The sequence below is a fragment of the Eumetopias jubatus genome, unplaced genomic scaffold (assembly GCF_037043125.1).
Source record: "Eumetopias jubatus isolate StellerSeaLion01/CBP00866 unplaced genomic scaffold, mEumJub1_p1.0 scaffold_2, whole genome shotgun sequence".
NCBI classification, from domain to species: domain Eukaryota; kingdom Metazoa; phylum Chordata; class Mammalia; order Carnivora; family Otariidae; genus Eumetopias; species Eumetopias jubatus.
Genome location: NW_028274808.1, coordinates 162,223,887 through 162,242,633, shown reverse-complemented (window position 1 = coordinate 162,242,633; position 18,747 = coordinate 162,223,887). Strand labels below are relative to the sequence as shown.

Here is an 18,747-nt window from a genome sequence, read left to right as displayed (position 1 = left end):
TAAGACTTTGAGAACTGAAATTAGTATCTTCTTTTCTCCTTTCCTTTGCCTGCCCTCTGGTGGGAGTACAAAGTGAGCAAGAAGGAAATAAACAGAAGGATCAGGTAAGGAGTAAACTCCCTAAGTAATCCAATTTATGACTTTGAAGGATATACGTTTTAATAATAAAACAAATCTGACTCAGTGAAACACAAGCACACTCTCATTCTTCTAATACTTAACATGAAGAAAATAATTTACATATTTTAAAAGATGAAGCATAAAAGAGTCTATATAGATATCAGGAAAAATTGTAATGCAAAGGGGTGCCTGGGTGGCTTGAGTAGTTAAGTGTCTGCCTTCAGCTCAGATCATGATCCCAGAGTCCTGGTATGGAGCCCTGCATCCCTGCCCAGTGGGCAGTCTGCTTTTCCCTCTCCCTCTGCCACTCCCCCTGCTCCTGTGCGCATGCGCTGCGCGCGCGCGCGCACCTGCACACGCTCTCTCTCTCTCAAATAAGTAAAATCTTAAAAGAAAAATTGTAATGTAAAAACAAGCAAAGTTCTGGTTCTGAATTGCTAAGTGTTTAATCCTTATTCTTCTACCACATTAATTCTGAAGTCAATTATTTTTTATTCCATTCATTTAAAAGATTAATTGAAGGTCCTCTACATGTAAAGCATTATTATTATTAAAGTTCAGGGAAAATTTAGAGGATTAATGCATATCCTGTCTCTGGGACTCCTGCAGTAAAAATGAAGGAAAAACAAGGAAATCAAATGAAAGACTTAAATTTCTTACCCTAAGGCAGGACCATACTTCCTAAAAAACAATGTTGACTTTTAAAAAAAAAGCTCCTAAGAAGTGGATGTTCTCTTAACCCTTGAGCATAAAAGGATAAAAACTCTGAACTGAACAGCCTATTCCCCACACACAGAAAAAAGCAACTGGTTAGAACCATAATTCACACTTGTTAAGAGCTGAGAAGCTATCGCTCTGTCTTCCAGGGTCTTTCTCCCTCCCCTCTATAGACAGGATTACATATTCTTTTTCTTTTTTTTAAAGATTTTATTTATTTATTCATGAGCGACAGAGGTGGGGGGGGGGAGAGGGAGAGAGAGAGAGAGAGAGAGAGAAGCAGAGGGAGAAGCAGGCTCCCAAGGAGCAGGGAGCCCGATGTGGGACTCGATCCCAGGACCCTGGGATCCTGACCTGAGCCGAAGGCAGACGCTTAACCATCTGAGCCACCCAGGCGCCCCAGGATCACATATCTTTACAACTTTGGTTTCTGGTTCTCTCGGGGTCCCGCTGCAGGCCCCCCTTATCTTATGGAGCTCAGAAACAGTAGTTTATAATGCAGGCTGATTATGGAGGGTAAGTTACCTTCATGTTTGTTCATGATATACAAGATAACCACCTGTGTTTCTACTAACCCCACTGTTCTCAACTGCACTTTCAACTGGGGAAAGTAAAGGCAAGGATTAGGTGTTACAGAAGAAGGCACAAGATTTTTCTCAGATTTCTTTCATTCCACAAATGTTTGCTGAGCAGCTTCTATGCTGGCCTGTGCAATGTGCAAGGGCACTGAAAATATGTCTCTGTTCCCAAGGAGGTTACTATTTATTTGTGAAGGGAAAGAAACTCTCACGACTACAGTTCTTCCGGTAGGCTTGGCCAAGGCTTTGTTAAGCCTGAATTGCAGTTTGATTTCCTCTCCCTAATCTGCTTCCTAACCTCCTCTCTCGACAGGTGTTGATCCCTAATGAACATCCTGGAAGCCAAACTTTCTCAGCATCGGCTTCAGAAGGACCCACCCTGCGACAATAAGCAAGGGTTGAAAGCATGGCATTCCAGTAACAAGACTGTACCCATCACTAGCTGAATCTATGAAGGGTACAGGTCATAAAGCCTTGTTGCTTGTTAATATTTCTAAGATATTTGGTTGATTATCACAACTTCCAACTCCTGGTACAGTAGTCAGGATTAAAAAATTATAATAGAAGTTAGTCACTCACATATAGCATTTAAAAATCTTTTAGACTGCATAGTCACCATTCAGCCTTTAGAATATTTATTATAATCTTACCAGAGAACTGAAGACAGTAATTTCTTGGTGGTAACTTGAATCATCTAATCCTGACTGTGGGACTCTTGAGCAGTTTTGAGAGTTAAGCATTTAGGTGTTAATCATCCAAGATTCAAATAAATGGCTTCAGCTCTAAAGGAAAACAAAATACAAGATTTACATATAAGACAGGTTTCTAAGTACATTTGTATTGCTCATAGCCATCTTTACTTCTGAATAATTATATAGCAGAGTCACCTAGTGCTGCCTGTTATCTTCTTTCAATAATGTTGCATTATATTTTTTCTAAATCTTTATTATGAAAAAACTCAAACTAATGCAAAATTACTTAGAATAGTATAATGACCCCTACCCTTATTAACTCCTAGCAAATCATGTTTCACTGATGTCTCCACTCACCCCTTAACGCCTATCCCACCACTCTGAATTATCCTGAAGCAAATTCCTGACATCATACCACTTCATCTGTAGATAATTCTGTATGCCATCTCTTTAAGATACAGATTTACTTTGGGGCACCTGGTGGCTCAGTCGTTAAGTGTCTGCCTTCAGCTCAGGTCATGATCCCAGGGTCCTGGGATGGAGCCCCACATCAGGCTCCCTGCTCCGTGGGAAGCCTGTTTCTCCCTCTCCCACGCCCCCTGCTTATGTTCCTTCTCTCGCTGTGTCTCTGTCAAATAAATAGACAAAATCTTAAAAAAAAAAAAAGATACAGATTTACTTTTTAAACATAGGCCAATATCATGATAATCTCTATAATTAACTAATAATTTATAACATCAAATACCAATCAGTGCTCAAATTTCCCCAACTGTATCAGAGGTTTTTTTTTGTTGTTTTTTTTTTAATTTGTTCTAATCCAGATCTAAACAAAATCCATACAGGCAATTGTTAGTAGGTCTCTTAAATCCCTTTTAATCTACAGTTTCCCCCCTTCCTTTCTTCTCTTCACAGTGACAAATAGTGCTTTTACTAGCCAGTTGAACTAACGTGTCAGTATTATGCAACAGTACATTTAATACATTTTTATTTTATTCATGAAAATAAACAGATTTGCAAAGTAGTTCATATACCCATGAGGCCTAATATTTACCTCATCTGCAGAAAAGTTATGGGATACATATTTTTCAAAGACCAATTATATTAACTGATAGAGTCATGGGTTATAAATTATTATGCCACATCCCTAACAACCAGATGGTTTCTAAGAATGAAACCAGTGACCACAGGGAATTATCCTTTTACTATATATAAGAACTCATGTAATTGTATACATTCCATGTTTTTATTACCATTAAAGGTCTTGGCATTTTTCAATAGCTAAAGAGGCCATATTTTAAATCTGGCATTGAAAATTCAAATTAATGTCATTTGAAATAGTAACTGGTTTCTTACTATTTTTTTTCTGTTTAATGAATTTTATCTCCAGCCCAAGAGAAAGGACTAACTACTCTCTAAAATATTAATTTTGTACTTAATCTTAATTTAAAATTCCCTTAGCCAAGTTAGAAAAATATGATATTGCATTTGCTGACAGGCATAACTGATTAAATCATGATTAAAACCAAATCTTTGAAGCCAAAGAACTTGTAAATATGAATAAAATACTAATTCATATGCACTATTCATAATCAATATCATTCAGACTTACTGGAATTTTTTACTACCCCGCCAAATATTTCTGAATCTGTAAACAAAACGGTATCTACAATTCTGCCATAATTCTTGATACTTTTTTATCATCTTAGGTTCATGGGCTCATTTCTCCCTCATAGCAAATAAAGCTTATATGACAAACAGCATATCTTTTCTCCCTATAGTGGGTAGTACAGTCACAGTAGTCTGTATTTCATGAAATTTAAACTTTCACTACAACAAATCGCAAAACCAACTACTACTACAGTACAAAGCAGTTTAGGAATACTACAACAACTTCAAAGAGGACTGATTTGTACCAGCATGCCCAGGTCTTTCATTTTGCTTCACTTTTGAATTTCTTGTTCAGACACAGCAAATGCTAATGCCATGCTTTTTATAAAAATGTGTTTTCTCTTCTTGTAACCACATTGTCAGAGCACTGTGTCATTTTAAGACTTGCCAGTGTTTGTCTAGAATTTTCAGTAACTTCTTAATAGATACACAACCTTCCTATTTCTAACTTTCACTTTTGATAAAATAAGCATAGGTCTTTGGTTACCCTGGGAAATAGCTGGTTTATACATCTCTGGCCTTCATTATGGGTTATAGTCATTTTTAGCAGGGGTGGGTTTTACTGTTTTTGTTTTGGTTTGGGGTTTCTTTCTGCATGTCAATTGTTTTTTCCATCTTGTGTCCATATACATATTACTTAACATGGGACTCATTTTAACTCTTCTTTCACTTGATTAATTTGGAGAATATTTTATCTACAAAAAGAGTAATTTCTATTACTACTTTAATAATACTACTTTTGACATGGTTGAGGTCAAACAGGTTGTAACTGTGGTCATAGTGTACATGTAATCAATGCTATAGTTTCTTATTTTAAAAGAAAAAAGTCATATAAACAAGAGTGACTTGCAGAGGTCAGCTGGTATTGGACAACATTGAAGAAACTAAATAGCCAAAAAGCACAAGCTTTGAGGGAGCAAGGCTTTAAACCTGCAGCAAGAAAAATGGTCTAGAAGCTTCCATGTGCAATAAATAAAGAGAACAGTGGCCCAGCTCTGGCGCTTGGGAGGATCTCAGGTCAAATGAGGTCCTCCAAGGACAGCCTTGTTTCACTTCAGTCCAAAAGTAAAAGAGAAAGTTAAATGGGTGTTCAGATAGCACGTTAACCTCATTTCCTTTCCAAGCAGAATCACTAGAATTATAAAGAACAGAAATCTACAAATTAAATGTATCTTAAGACACTTGAAGTATATGTCTCTGATACACAATGATACAGAAAATACTCTCAAGCAAACGGAGCAAAAATTAAGAGTAAATGAATCTCAGTGATGTTCATTATAATATTCTTAACATTTGTCTGTATACTTCATAATTTGAAAAGGAGAACAAGGCAGTTATGGTGTCTAGCACAAAGTAGATTTGAACCCAACATAAAGAATAACTTAATTATTACAAAATTGATAAAAGGTCTGCTTCATAAAGAAATGGAAGTCCCTGCTTACTGTTTTTAAGGTAAAAGCTGTTAGAAAATGCCACAGAAATGGTTATCCCACTGGGTAAAAAGATTAGGCTAAGTTACTTCAAAGATTCCAACTCAAAACTCTAAATTTGACTTCCAAATGTATTTGACACTTACACAGTTGACCCTTGAACAACATGGGGGTTAAAGGGGGCTGACTTCTGAACAGTCAAAAATTTGCTTATAATTTGATTCCCCAAAAACTGAACTACTAGGAGCCAACTGTTGACTGGAAGTCTTACCAATAACAGTTGATTAACAAGTCTTTTGTAGGTTATATGTATTACATACTGTATTCTTACAATAAGGAGAAAAATGTTAAGGAAATCATAAGAAAACCTACACTTACAGTACTGTACTGCATTTATTCACAAAAATCCACGTCTAAGTAGACCCGCAAACTTGCAAACCTGTGATGTTCAAGGGTCAACTGTGCTTCAATACTAAGAGATGTAGTGACTAGAAATTCATCATATTTCAATTAAAGAAAGAAACCAGATTTCAAGATATGTAATCTATGAGGGCAAATTCCTGTCCTTCTATTAAAATTATTCTGGGAATCTCACAAGGCCTCTTAAAATGATGCAAAAGACCAAAATGATTCAAATGTTTTGACAGCCTTTTAGAATAAGGATGTGATCATTTCCAAATAAATTTAGAATAATCACAGCTCCTATTCACAGTAGCAAAACAATTATGGAAAATATAAAATCCAGTAATTTTTTTAATCTGCCAAAAATTTTATAAAGCATGAAAAATCTACTCACATATAATCATGTGCAGGCAGCAAATAATTATTCACATATCTTTTATGTCTGACTGGTAAAAATCATTAATATAAAAAACTTACAATCGTCCCTTTAAGAAAGAAAATTGATGATTCATAAAATCTACAGCTTCCATCATAGTTCAATTTTTAGAAATTCACTTTTTCTATTTTAGAAATGCTATCGTTTTTACAATTTGTAAAGCGGGCTTGCATTTTACCCGTCTGTCATTCTTTTTAACCTTCTCCCAAATTTCAATTTTAAAGAGTAGAGAAACTTATTACGCTGACTAATGTAATCACAGTATATGCTATATTACCTGCTAAAAATGCTGTATAATGGTACTGAGCTAAAATACAGCTTCACTGCAAAAAAAAAAAAAAAATCTAAATTTCTTGCTGATAAAGCAACGTTCTCTGCGGGTAAATTTGTCAACATTTTGTTGATTTTACATTTTTAGCCAGAATAGCAGTTGTTATCATACTACTTGATCTAATGAAAACAACTGGCAAAATTTTCCATTCAAAAATTTAAGGGGAGGTTTTGTACAAAGGTTTCATTCATTGAATCAAACAAAAACAGCACCAGGACACAACATTTTCTGATATACTGATGAATATATATGGTTTAGAATAATTTTCCTATTACATTTCCATGTTGGCTTAGAAAAAAAAAAGGAATTCAATCACAAAAGTATCAAACAAATGTTCTACTTACTTACCTAGATTTAAACACCAAGAGAAAAATTTTATTTATTTTTTAAGATTTTATTTATTTATTTGACAGAGAGAGAGAGAGAGAGCACAAGCAGGGGGAGCAGCAGGCAAAGGGAGAGGGAGAAGCAGGCTCCCCAATGAGCAGGGAGAGCCCGACATGGGGCTCAATCCCAGAACCCTGGGATCACGACCTGAGCAGAAGACAGATACTTAACTCACTGAGCCACCCAGGCATCCCCAAGAGAAAAATTTTAAATAAATGTAGAAGCAGACCAGTAAGACATCAACCTCACTAAATCTGGAATGTATTCCAATCTCTAACTTCTACAAATCTATTATTATAACTATGCCATACATAAATGTACTAAAATCATACATTCAACAGATACTTATTAAGCAGACTGGCATGCCAGGAATCAGGGACAGAGCAGTGAATAAAACAGACAAAAATCCCTGACGTCATGAGACTTACACTCTAATAGGAGCTTGAGTTTTTTGGAGTCATTCCTTTGAGAATCTGAAAAAAACTGCGGAAGGCCTCTCCTTCCAAAACGCACATATATCCTTAACTTTGCAATGTATGAACTTTCTAATCCAATCACTAATCATCGGTTAAGAACCCCTGATAAAAATCCTCCTGTTTATTTTCTATCTCTGCCATTTATAGTAGTTTTGTAATTTTACTATTCATAGTAGAAAATAATACTTTTCCTCCATTAAAATACTGCGGCCTTCAAATTTCAATGTAATGTTTTCTATTTATTCCAACTGTACCTCTCACAAATTTCTAGGCTGTCAGTTTACCTTTTATCAATATTGGTCTTTCTAGAAAACTCGATCCTAACGTCTTTGGTAGCATCACAGGGAAATTTTCTGATTTCATTAATTATTCTCTGCCCCCCCTTAAGTTAAAAATCCCCCTCCCATTGCCCAAATCTTCTGTTAGTCTTTGAAGCAAGGTCACCTACAGGATCTCTGGAAGAAGATATGCTCAAGAGAAACCACAACAAACCCTTAGTCATTTAACAGAAACTATCAACTAATTAACCAAAATGTTTTTCTGTTTTTGCTTGTCACAAAAAGAGTGACTCCTTAGGGAAAAGTGTGGGGGGGGAAACAACAGAAAAAATGGGGAAATGTCTTTTTTATTTAAAAATGCAACATCTAAAATACTTTCTAGAGTCATTACAGTCTCTAACCAAGTTGCTGTACCTTTTATATCTATAATTTTTAAAATTATAGAATGGAAGTCGTAACTAAGTATGACCCTGAGGTCCTATCAGGTAAAATATCAAAGAAATTGCATGCAAATGATATGAGTATTTTGTACATTTTTATAAAACAATTTCCAATAAAAAGGTTGCCGGGCTAATCCAAGTCTTAAGTTTTTCAGAATGAAAAAGTAAATGGCCACAATATAAACTCCAAAGTTTGTCTCTCCTCTTTTCCTCTAAGAGAAGCCTGACTTTTATAAGAGCAACTATGAAAGCACAAATTCCCCTTGATGTTTAGATGATCTATTTCTCCCAAATTTATAGCCCCCAAGCAACTTAAGTTTAAGGAGGAATGATCGTTTGTCATCTGCAATCTCACAATTTGTATCAAAAGGTTTTAAAATGGGGGCGCCTGGGCGGCTCAGTTGGTTAAGCGACTGCCTTCGGCTCAGGTCATGATCCTGGAGTCCCAGGATCGAGTCCCACATCGGGCTCCCTGCTTAGCAGGGAGTCTGCTTCTTCCTCTGACCCTCCCCCCTCTTGTGCTCTCTCTCTCTCTCATTCTCTCTCTCAAATAAATAAAATCTTAAAAAAAAAGTTTTAAAATGTTTTATATTCTTTGATCCAATAATTCTACTTCTAAGACCTTTTTTCTAGGAAGATAATCAGAAGTACACACACACATTTATTTGCAAAGATGTTCACTGTACCATTATTTCTACGAGCAGAATGCTGCAGGAGGCAGAGAACAAACACAAAGCACCAGATGAAAATGAACACGGTATGTTCAGGAAATAAAGTGTTACCCATCAGTTAAAGAACACTTTTTACTAATATGTCACAATAGTCACCATATATCTTAGAGTAAGAAAAAGAGAAACAGAACAGTATTTAGAGTATCTTCCAATTGCTGGGGAGTTAAAACTACATTTAGAAGCAAAGAATATGGGGCACCTGGGTGGCTCAGTCGTTAAGTGTCTGCCTTCGGCTCAGGTCATGATCCCAGGGTCCTGGGATCAAGCCCTGCATCGGGCTCCCTGTTCAGCGGGAAGCCTGCTTCTCCCTCTCCCACTCCCCCTGCTTGTGTTCCCTCTCTTGCTGTGTGTCTCTCTCTCTCAAATAAATAAAATCTTAAAAAAAAAAAAAAAAGCAGCAAAGAATATGGGCACCTGGCTGGCTCAGTCGGAAGAGCATGAGACTCTTAATCTAGGGGTCATGAGTTTAAGCCCCATGGTGGGTGTAGAGATTACTACAAAAAATAAACTTAAAAAAAAAAAAAAAAAGCAGCAGCAAACAATAAACATAGAAGGATAGAATCAACTTGGCAAGGCACTCAATCTGTGTACCCATTGCCTCATCTACAAAATAAGGATAATAAAACCTCTTACAGCTATTATGAGAATTAAGTATAAAAGGTGAAAAATGTTTCAATAGTGATTGACACATAGTAAGTACTCAATAAATGTTTATTATTTATTAATTTACATCACATATTCTGACAGACTGATGTGTAACACCTCCAAAAAAAGTAATGAAGAAATAAAAATCAGTCATAATTCTAACACCTAGAGAGAGCTGCTACTAATTTATGTTAATATCTGGGTTAATTTCTTTCAGGTCTTTCAATATGTACTAGATGTTTTATAAAACTGGTGTCACATTGTATCATTTCTAGCAATTACAAAATATAATATTTTATAAATATATTACATGCATTTAATCATTCACTATTATTTTTTTAAAGATTTTATTTATTTATTTATTTATTTGAGAGAGAGAGAGAGAGAGAATCAGCATAAGAGGGGAGAGGGTCAGAGGGAGAAGCAGGCTCCCCACTGAGCCGGGAGCCATATGTGGGACTCGATCCCAGGACTCCGGGACCATGACCTGAGCCGAAGGCAGTCGCTTAACCAACTGAGCCACCCAGGCGCCCAATCATTCACTATTATTGAATGAGGTTCAATTCTTCACTGTTATAATATTGCAGTAAATATCTTAATTGGCAGTCTTTGTATACATCTTTTAAATTCCTTCAAGAAAGAATCTAGAAACAGAATTTCTATCTCAAATGGTGTGAAATACACTTGGCTTCATTCCTCTACCGACATGTATGGAATGCAGACACACACTAGGTGTTCAAAAATGCTGATTTCTGGGGCGCCTGGGTGGCTCAGTCGTTAAGCGTCTGCCTTGGGCTCAGGTCATGATCGCAGGGTCCTGGGATCAAGCCCCGCATCATGCGGGCTCCCTGCTCCACGGGAAGCCTGTTTCTCCCTCTTCCACTATCCCTGCTTGTGTTCCCTCTCTCGCTGTGTCTCTCTCTGTCAACTAAATAAAATCTTAAAAAAAAAAAAATGCTGATTCCTCCTTTTTCTCCAGGGGGCGCTTAAAAGATATTAAAGATATTAATTTGCTTTTTCACTGTTACTTTTCTATTGTTTTTTTGGCACAACTGCTTATCAGGTATTTCACTTTTTTAATTTAGCCCATTTAAAGTATCTCACATTCCCTTTATATCACCCTAACATCCCCAACACAACTGGAGTATTCAGAACTTCAGTACCTTCCCCAAAAGGTAAAGATTCTACTTTATAGGTCTAGAAATGAAGTCCTGGTCTTTCAGAAACACATCCTGAAATATTTATGGATGATGTTTCATGACCAAATTGCATCAAACTACCTGGGAACTGGAGAAAGGGAGTGGGAAGAGGTAACAAAGAGTTGATAAATGTTGAAGCTGAGGATGGGCACATGAACATTCATTCTGCTATTCTCTGTTTAATTATTTTTTAAATTATCTTTGGTGGAAGAAATTGTTTTTAAATCTTTAAAAGATATAATTATTGGGGCGCCTGGGTGGCTCCGTTGGTTAAGCGACTGCCTTCAGCTCAGGTCATGATCCTGGAGTCCCGGGATCGAGTCCCGCATCGGGCTCCCTGCTCAGCAGTGAGTCTGCTTCTCCTTTGGACCCTCCCCCCTCTCATGCTCTCTCTCTCTATCTCATTCTCTCTCTCAAATAAATAAAATGTTTAAAAAAAAATAAAAGATATAATTATTAAAATCTATAAAACAATTATAAGTTTAGCTTGTACCATAGGTCTTACAGAATAATTCAATGATTAAAAAAAAAGACCAAACATATTTAAGCCAAATTCGAAAGGGAAGTAAACAACTACAGTATTTAGAATCTCTCAGTTATACTTGCCAGTAATTCCCACAGATAAAAATATACTACAATGCCTTTTTCCAAACCATGGCTTCAGCATACCATGCTGATTCTCCAAAACAATATTAGTATTTATATTGTGCATGACAAAAATACAATTATGCCTCTGTATGTGCCCACATGAATATTTGATAAGTAGTTTTATTATGTACTAGCATTAAATAATCCAAATTCTCTTGGTGCTTAAATCACATCTTGGTACCAAGTTAGGCACATCGTAAACAACACTTACAGATTAACAGATCCACCGAAGTGGTTTTTTGTACTGAAGTGTTTTTTGTATCCGGAGGCAGTGTAATAAAGAAAAACAAAACAAAAAAACCCTACCTCACTGCATGTCTTTTATTCAGATGAACTGTGGTAAAATATCACCTGTGTATATTTCTACCTGCATAGAAAACAGTTTACCTTGATGTCAGGTCATGATAGCAAGAGAACACTGCAAAAAGAATAACTCAGCTATCTAGGGATAAGTGTATCAGTGGCTGCTCCCCAAGTTTAAAACATGGGTGAAATGGACAGATTAGAGAGATGTTTCCAAACTCTTCACTGCCGTAAAAAAATACATCATATATAAATGTACTTGTAATACATTTTATATAACAACCCAGTATGTGTGTGTGTGTGTGTGTGTGTGTGTGTGTGTGTACACACACCTACAGGATACGCTTGAAATAATAATCTGCAATACATTTTGATAAGTCTCCAAACTATTTTTAAAAAGTGTTATATTCTAGTCACCACCCACTAAAACAATTTCTTGAGTTCATAGTTTTTAAATCCCTATACTTAAAAAATGGCCTGCATCGCCTCCTGCTTACTAACAAAGGAGATGGAAGAGAGTACTTGACAAGCTACACATTTCATGTCAGCCAATCATCTGCCTACTTGAACTCTCTCCCCTGCACAGAAAATGACATTATTACATGTCTGGGAGGATGGGGAGATGGGGGACAGAAGACACTGAAGTGGGTTGGAATCAGAAGACTGCTGCTTGCGCGCACACGCACACACACACACACACACATCCACGAGAAGATAATGTCTTACATTTCTTCCTGTTTTAAAATTCTGTGGTTATGGCTGGTTAAGCATCTACCTTTGGCTCAGGTCACGATCCCAGAGTCCTGGGATCGAGCCCCACATCGGGCTCCCTGCTCAGCGGGAAGCCTGCTTCTCCCTCTCCCACTCCCCCTGCTTGTGTTCCCTCTCTTGCTGGGTCTCTCTTTGTGAAATAAATAAATAAAATCTTTAAAAAAATAATAAAATTCTATGGTTCTAAGAATTGGCTCTGAGAGTATGAGTCTCTAAAGAAATTCATCGTTTCATCTCCCACAGTGCCTACCAAACTGGCTTTCATAAAAATAATAAAGCATTAAATAAAAATTAAATTCAACTGGGGCGCCTGGGTGGCTCAGTCGTTGAGCATCTGCCTTTGGCTCAGGTTGTGATCCCGGGGTCCTGGGATCGAGCCCTACGTTGGGCTCCCTCCTCCACGGGAAGCCTGCTTCTCTCTCTCCCACTCCCCCTGCTTGTGTTCCCTCTCTCACTGTGTCTCTCTCTGTCAAATAAATAAAATCTTAAAAAAATAAATTCAACTAATAATATGCAAACTAAGCATAAATGTAAAGGTTTCCATCATTAAGTGTATGTTGTCTACATAGTATTAAGTATAAAAAAAATCAATGCTATCATATGTTATTTGAAAACTCATAAGCATAAAAATGTTAAAATATATACTGCGTATGTCTACATATGTATCTGTATATATAATATCTACGTCACAAAGCAAATACTATTCTTGTTACGTTGTCCATAAAGGTATAAAACAATTCACTGTAAAATTATTCTAAAACTCAGAATCAAATGAAACACTTTTAGTTTCAATCATACTTTTTTTTCTCTTCCTGCTTAATGATACTAATTAGTAAAGAAATTAGCAAAACATAGGCCCCGTACAAACAAAAAAATAACAGATGACTGGGCAATATAAAACTTTCATAATTCAACCATGATTTATAGTACTCCAAAGTTCACCAGTTCATGGTTCAAAGGATCTCCTCTGCTTTTGTCTTAGGTAGTTTTTCTCCAAAAAAAATTTCAATGACATCAAAGTTTCTGCCTCTCTCTCTCTCTCTCTCTCTATGTTAACTTTCAATACATTATTACAGTTTAATTGAAGTGAGGGGAGGAAAAAACCTACATAAAGGACTTTCAATTTTAAATCCCAATAAAACCTTTTATAGGGGCACCTGGGTGGCTCAGTTGGTTAAGTAGTCAACTCCTGATTTTGGCTCAGGTCATGATCTTGGGGTCCTGAGATCAAGCTCCACATGTCTCCATGCTCAATGCAGAGTCGGCCTGGGATTGGGATTCTCTCTCTCCGTCTCCCTTTGCCCCTCCCCCTGCTCTCTCACACTCTCTCTCTCTCTAAAATATATAATCTTTTTAAAAAAACCTTTTCTAAATAAGGACAACAAAGCCAATCCTTATACCTTTTATAGGATATTATAAAATGCCATGTGATGCAACAAAAGACCCCTTCCTCATGAAAATCTGAAAATTATGATACAACTTTCACCTTCTTTCCATTAGATCTACCTAAAATTCCTATTACTTTGAGGTTTTGAATTACTTGGGAAAAGAATCAAAAATTTAACATAATTAATAATCTCTGATTTTTAGCTGAGGAAAATGTTTACAAATATGTTTTCACTACTAAAAGAATTATGTATTTTTTTTTAAAGATTTACATATTTATTTGGGGGAGAGAGAGAGCACGAATGGGAGGGGCAGAGGGAGAGAGAATCTCAAGCTGACTCTGCCCTAAGCACGGAGGCTGACCTCAGGATCCTGAGAGCATGACCTGAGCCGAAACCGAGTTGGACACTTAACCGACTGTACCACCCAGGCACCCCTAAAAGAATAATGTATTTTTTTTAAAGATTTTATTTATTTATTTGACAGAAAGAGACACAGCGAAGAGAGGGAACACAAGCAGGGGGAGGGGAGAGGGAGAAGCAGGCTCCCCACTGAGCAGGGAGCCCAAAGCGGGGCTCGATCCCAGGACCCTGGGATCATGACCTGAGCCGAAGGCAGACGCTTAACGACTGAGCCACCCAGGCGTCTCAAGAATAATGTATTTTAATGAGCAATTCCAAATTTCCAGTTCTGGTTAACATTTCTCACCTTTTCCCGGATTTCTAAATTTTAACTAAAACAACCAAAATTAAACATACCTTGAAAAAGCTTCATGGAGAAGGACTTGAAATGTCCGTTGAAAGAAATAAAGGAAATAGAGAATTTGCAGTAAGAATGGGTATGATGGGGGTGGTACAAGATACAGGATGGGACTAGCTTCTCTCAAGTCTTTCATTGAAGAATTGTTAGAGATAACATCCAACGATATTATTAAGCCAGTTAATGAGGAGTCTCCACAAGCAACAGGGAGACATGCACTTAACAATGACTAATGGTCAACCCTTAGCTCCCAGGATCTGCACTAAGTGGTACCTTCACAGACACCACCACCACCATCCAGGAGCTTACAGACCAGCCAGAAGAGAGACGTGCGTGATGACCAGTTTCAGGTGCTTTGACAAAAGTTACCTAAATACATTCAAGCTACAATCAGGTACAAACAAGGGAGACAATCATCAGTTTAAGGAGAAGAGGGGACAGGAAAGACCTCTCCGAGTAAGTGGGTCTCACCAGTGGCCAGAAGACTCACTGTATCGACAACCTACAACTCTACAAACAGCTTTTGGCCTCTCTTTTGAGGAGCTGGCTAGCTGTTGATTAAAAAACAAAAACAAAAAACCAACCATTTAAGTAACCTGTTAAGGCTCAAAAAAACATGACTGTAGGCCTGTAAGCCAGAACTTCCCTGTGTGACAAGCTCTGAAGCTGGGTGCTATCCCATACCATCCTAGTTACACAACGGTGCCTGGCTTTATCCCAGAAATGGTTATCTTGGAGATGCCTCCTCCCCATGTTGATGAAAGGAAGTATTGTGTAGGGTAAGTTTACACTGATTGACAGGTCCTCTCGCTCTAGAAATTTATAAAAGATAATAATAAGCAATTTATTCAGATCAAAATCCTCTGTATGGAAAATAACACATTTCAAAGTTAGTAACAAAACAACATTCCAAATGAGTTTGGTCACCATGGATGACCATATAGAACATGCCACAAAGCTTAATCCTTCACATTCCAGTACATCCAGTAACTCTAAAAGGATTGCACACAAAAGTCCCAAAACTGGGCCCACCCTACTCCACCAATAGGCTTTATTCTTCACAGCAGTTAAGTCAGTCTAAACAAATTACAAATATAGGAGGGTAGAATTCAGAATTGGTTCACTGTACCCAAAGAAATGGTACCCTAGAAATCCAAATTAATTAAGGAGCCAATAAGAATAACAATAACAACCACTAATTACTGAGGGCCTACTATGCAAAAGGAACTAGGTTAGGTGCTTTACACACATCACTTCATTTTAACCCAAACAAACCCATAATTTCTGTAAATGTTCAACTTTGCAGCTATGGAAACTGACAAAGCTACTAAATGAACTAAGAATACTGCTCATCTGGATTCTTTATCTTTCTAAAAGAAAAAGCAGAATAAGCCGTTATATGGAGTTCTATGCAATAAAGTTCTCAACCTAAAATGTAATTATGATTTCAATGTTTTTATATTGATTCTGAACCTCAGAACAAAAGCTAGAGACCTCTCAAAAAAGATTTAAGCATAGTTAGGTAAACTGTGTGTTAATTATTTCATAAAGAATAAATCTGCCTTATCGAAAGTAAAAAAAAATGGGGGGTGTAAGTCTGCTGTGGTAGAAGCAGCCATTAGGAAGAGAAATCTCGTGTTCCTTAAGATGGCCTGATATAAAGGAGTCATGCTTCCAGCCAACCCGTGCTCCCAGAGCTGCCCTGTCCTTCAAGTGCAGGAACCATTTGAAATATCAGGAATGGAAGCCAATGTGGCATCCCGATCTGGCAAGACAAGCTACATGGGGTTACGCACAGTTTAGTGAGAAGAACTGGGACCAACCTGTCCCTGAAAGCCATGTCCCTGGGCACCCTTCGAGACCCTGCCCAACATGTCCGACCTATGTCCCTACTCTGGAGGACATTGCCTGGATAGCTGCAGATGAAGAAGAGACATATGCCCGGGTCAGGAGTGACACACAGCCCCTGAGGCGTACCTGGAATCCGAGCCTCAGATTGTCATGCAGTGCAATGCCTCAGTGCTCAACCTGCAGGGGTCCGAGGAGAGGCTGCTGACCTTGAAGAAGCCAGCCCTGCCAGTGCCCTAAGCCACACCACAGAACTGCAAGATGAGCTGAGCCACCTGCACAGCCAGACTGCTAAGACACTGGCAGCTGATACAGCTTTGGGTTCATTAACAACAGATGTCTTATCTCCAGAAGTTTAAATTTCTCTTCTCCCTTACCTTGTTTTAGGATCCTCAACCCACTGTACAACTTCCCTTGTCATTAGTGACATCCCCAAGGAGACCAAGGTAGAGGTCCCTGAGCTTCCATCAGTCCCCCTGATTTGTTCAGCCAGCCCTATTCAGCCCTACTGCAAGCCAGAACACAAGGCTCCCTACGGCTCGTCTGAAGAGGATGACTGTGTCTCTCTGTCCAAGGCCAGCAGCTTTGCAGATATGATGGGGATCCTGAAGGACTTTCACCAGATGGAACAGAGCCAAGATGTAGCTCTTATAAAAACCTCAGGAAAAAAAAAAAACAAACCCTTAATGACAACAGAGATAAGTAATCTACCTGATAAAGAGTTCCAAGTAATGGGCATAAAGATGCTCACCAAACTGGGGAGAAGAATGGATGAACACAGAACTCCAACAAAGAGATGGAAAATATAGGAAGTACTAAACAAGTCCCAGAGTTGATGAACACTGTAACTGAACTTGAAAAATACAAGAGAGGGGTTCACCAGCAGACTAGATGAAGCAGAAGAAAGGATAAGTAAACTCAAGGACAAGGCAGTAGAACTCACCCAATCAAAGCAGCAAGTAGAAAAAAAGAATGAAAAAAAAAAAGTGAAGATAGCTTAAGGGGCTTACGGGACATCATCAAATTGACTAACATTCTCATTACAGGTCTCCCAGAAGAAAAGAAAAAAAGGGACAGAAATCTCATTTGAAAAAAGAATGGCTGAAAAACCTCCCTAACCTGAGGACAGAAACAGACATCCAGACCCAGGATGCCCAGAGTTCCAAATAAGAAGAACCCAAAGAGACAAGCAGCAAGAGAAAAATAACTTGTTTTGTAAAAGGGAACCCCTGTAAGACTATCAATACATTTTTCAGCAGACAGTTTGCAGGCCAAAAGAGAGTGACATAATAAATTCAAAATGCTGAAAAGAAGAAAACTTCCAATCAAGCAAAGTTACCATTCAGAATTGGAGAGAGATTTCCAGATGAGCAAAAGCCGAAGGTGTTTATCACCACTAAATCAGCCTTACAAGAAACGTCAAAATGACCTCTTTAAGCTGAAAAGAAAGAGCACTGATCAGTAAAGGAACACATATCAAAGAGTAAATCTCACTGGAAAGATAAATATAATAAAAAATAATAGATTCATCACCTATGATTAACCTTAAAAGGACAAAAGTAGTAAAAATAACTACGAGTACAATAATTAATTAAGGGATACAAAAGATAAAAAGATGTAGGTTCTTTCAGCGCATGACCACCCACTGCCATGGACTGCTTTCTCCTGCTTTGGTGCCTCGTCCAGAGCCAGGGCCTTAGGCTTGGCCTCCTACGAGGTGCAAAGCACCCGGTTTCCAGATGCCTATGGGAAGGAGCTCTTTGAAAAGGCCAACAAACACCACTTCTTATACAGCCTGGCCCTGTTGGGGGTGCCCCACTTACTGCTAGCCTCTGGAAACACCTTATTCCGCACCAGCTTTTACTACCAGGCTCTGAGTGGAGACCCCAGTGCCCAGACTTTGGCCCCTGTGGGAGGGAGCCTGCTAATCCTGGGCTGGCTTACCTTCGCTCTTTGAGCTTCCCTGCATTTAATCTCTGGGTACTTTTTTGAGAGTTGGAGAAGGGAGAAGATTAAAAGAGAAAGAAAGAAAAAAAAAGATGTAAAATGTGACATCAAAAACATGCGGGGGAGGAGTAAAAATGTTGAGCAAATGCGATCAAACTTAAGTTGGCAACTATTTTATCAACTTAAAATAGACTGTTATAGATATAAGTATATATAAGTTGTTACAGTTAAGGCTAACCTTAACTACAAAACATACAGTAAATATACAAAACATAAAGAAAAAGGAATATAAGCATACCACTAAAGAATGTCATCAAACCACAAAGCGAGCAAGAAAAGAAAGAACACAGAGGAACTACAAAAACAGCCAAAAAACAATTAACAAAACAGCAATAAGTACATACCTATCAATAACTACACTTTAAATATAAATGGACTAAATACTACAATCAAAAGACAGAGTGGTTAAATGGATTAAAACACAAGACCTATATGCTGCCCACTAGAGACTCCCTTAGATGTAAGAACACATACAGACTAAAGTGAAGGGATAGA

General features: G+C 37.9%; 1 protein-coding gene and 1 pseudogene across 2 annotated transcripts in view; one reads left to right on the top strand and one right to left on the bottom strand.

Moving 5' to 3' along the window:
• FRYL (FRY like transcription coactivator) overlaps positions 1 to 18,747 on the bottom strand; it is a 251,245-nt gene that overhangs the window by 185,951 nt on the left and 46,547 nt on the right. For both annotated transcript variants that reach the window (XM_088021180.1, XM_088021179.1), the window contains exon 3: positions 2,066 to 2,197. The gene's annotated coding sequence lies outside the window, so the exon portion shown is untranslated. The remainder of the gene's footprint in view (positions 1 to 2,065; positions 2,198 to 18,747) is intronic.
• Positions 16,135 to 18,202, top strand: LOC114206667 (mitochondrial fission regulator 1-like pseudogene; annotated as a pseudogene).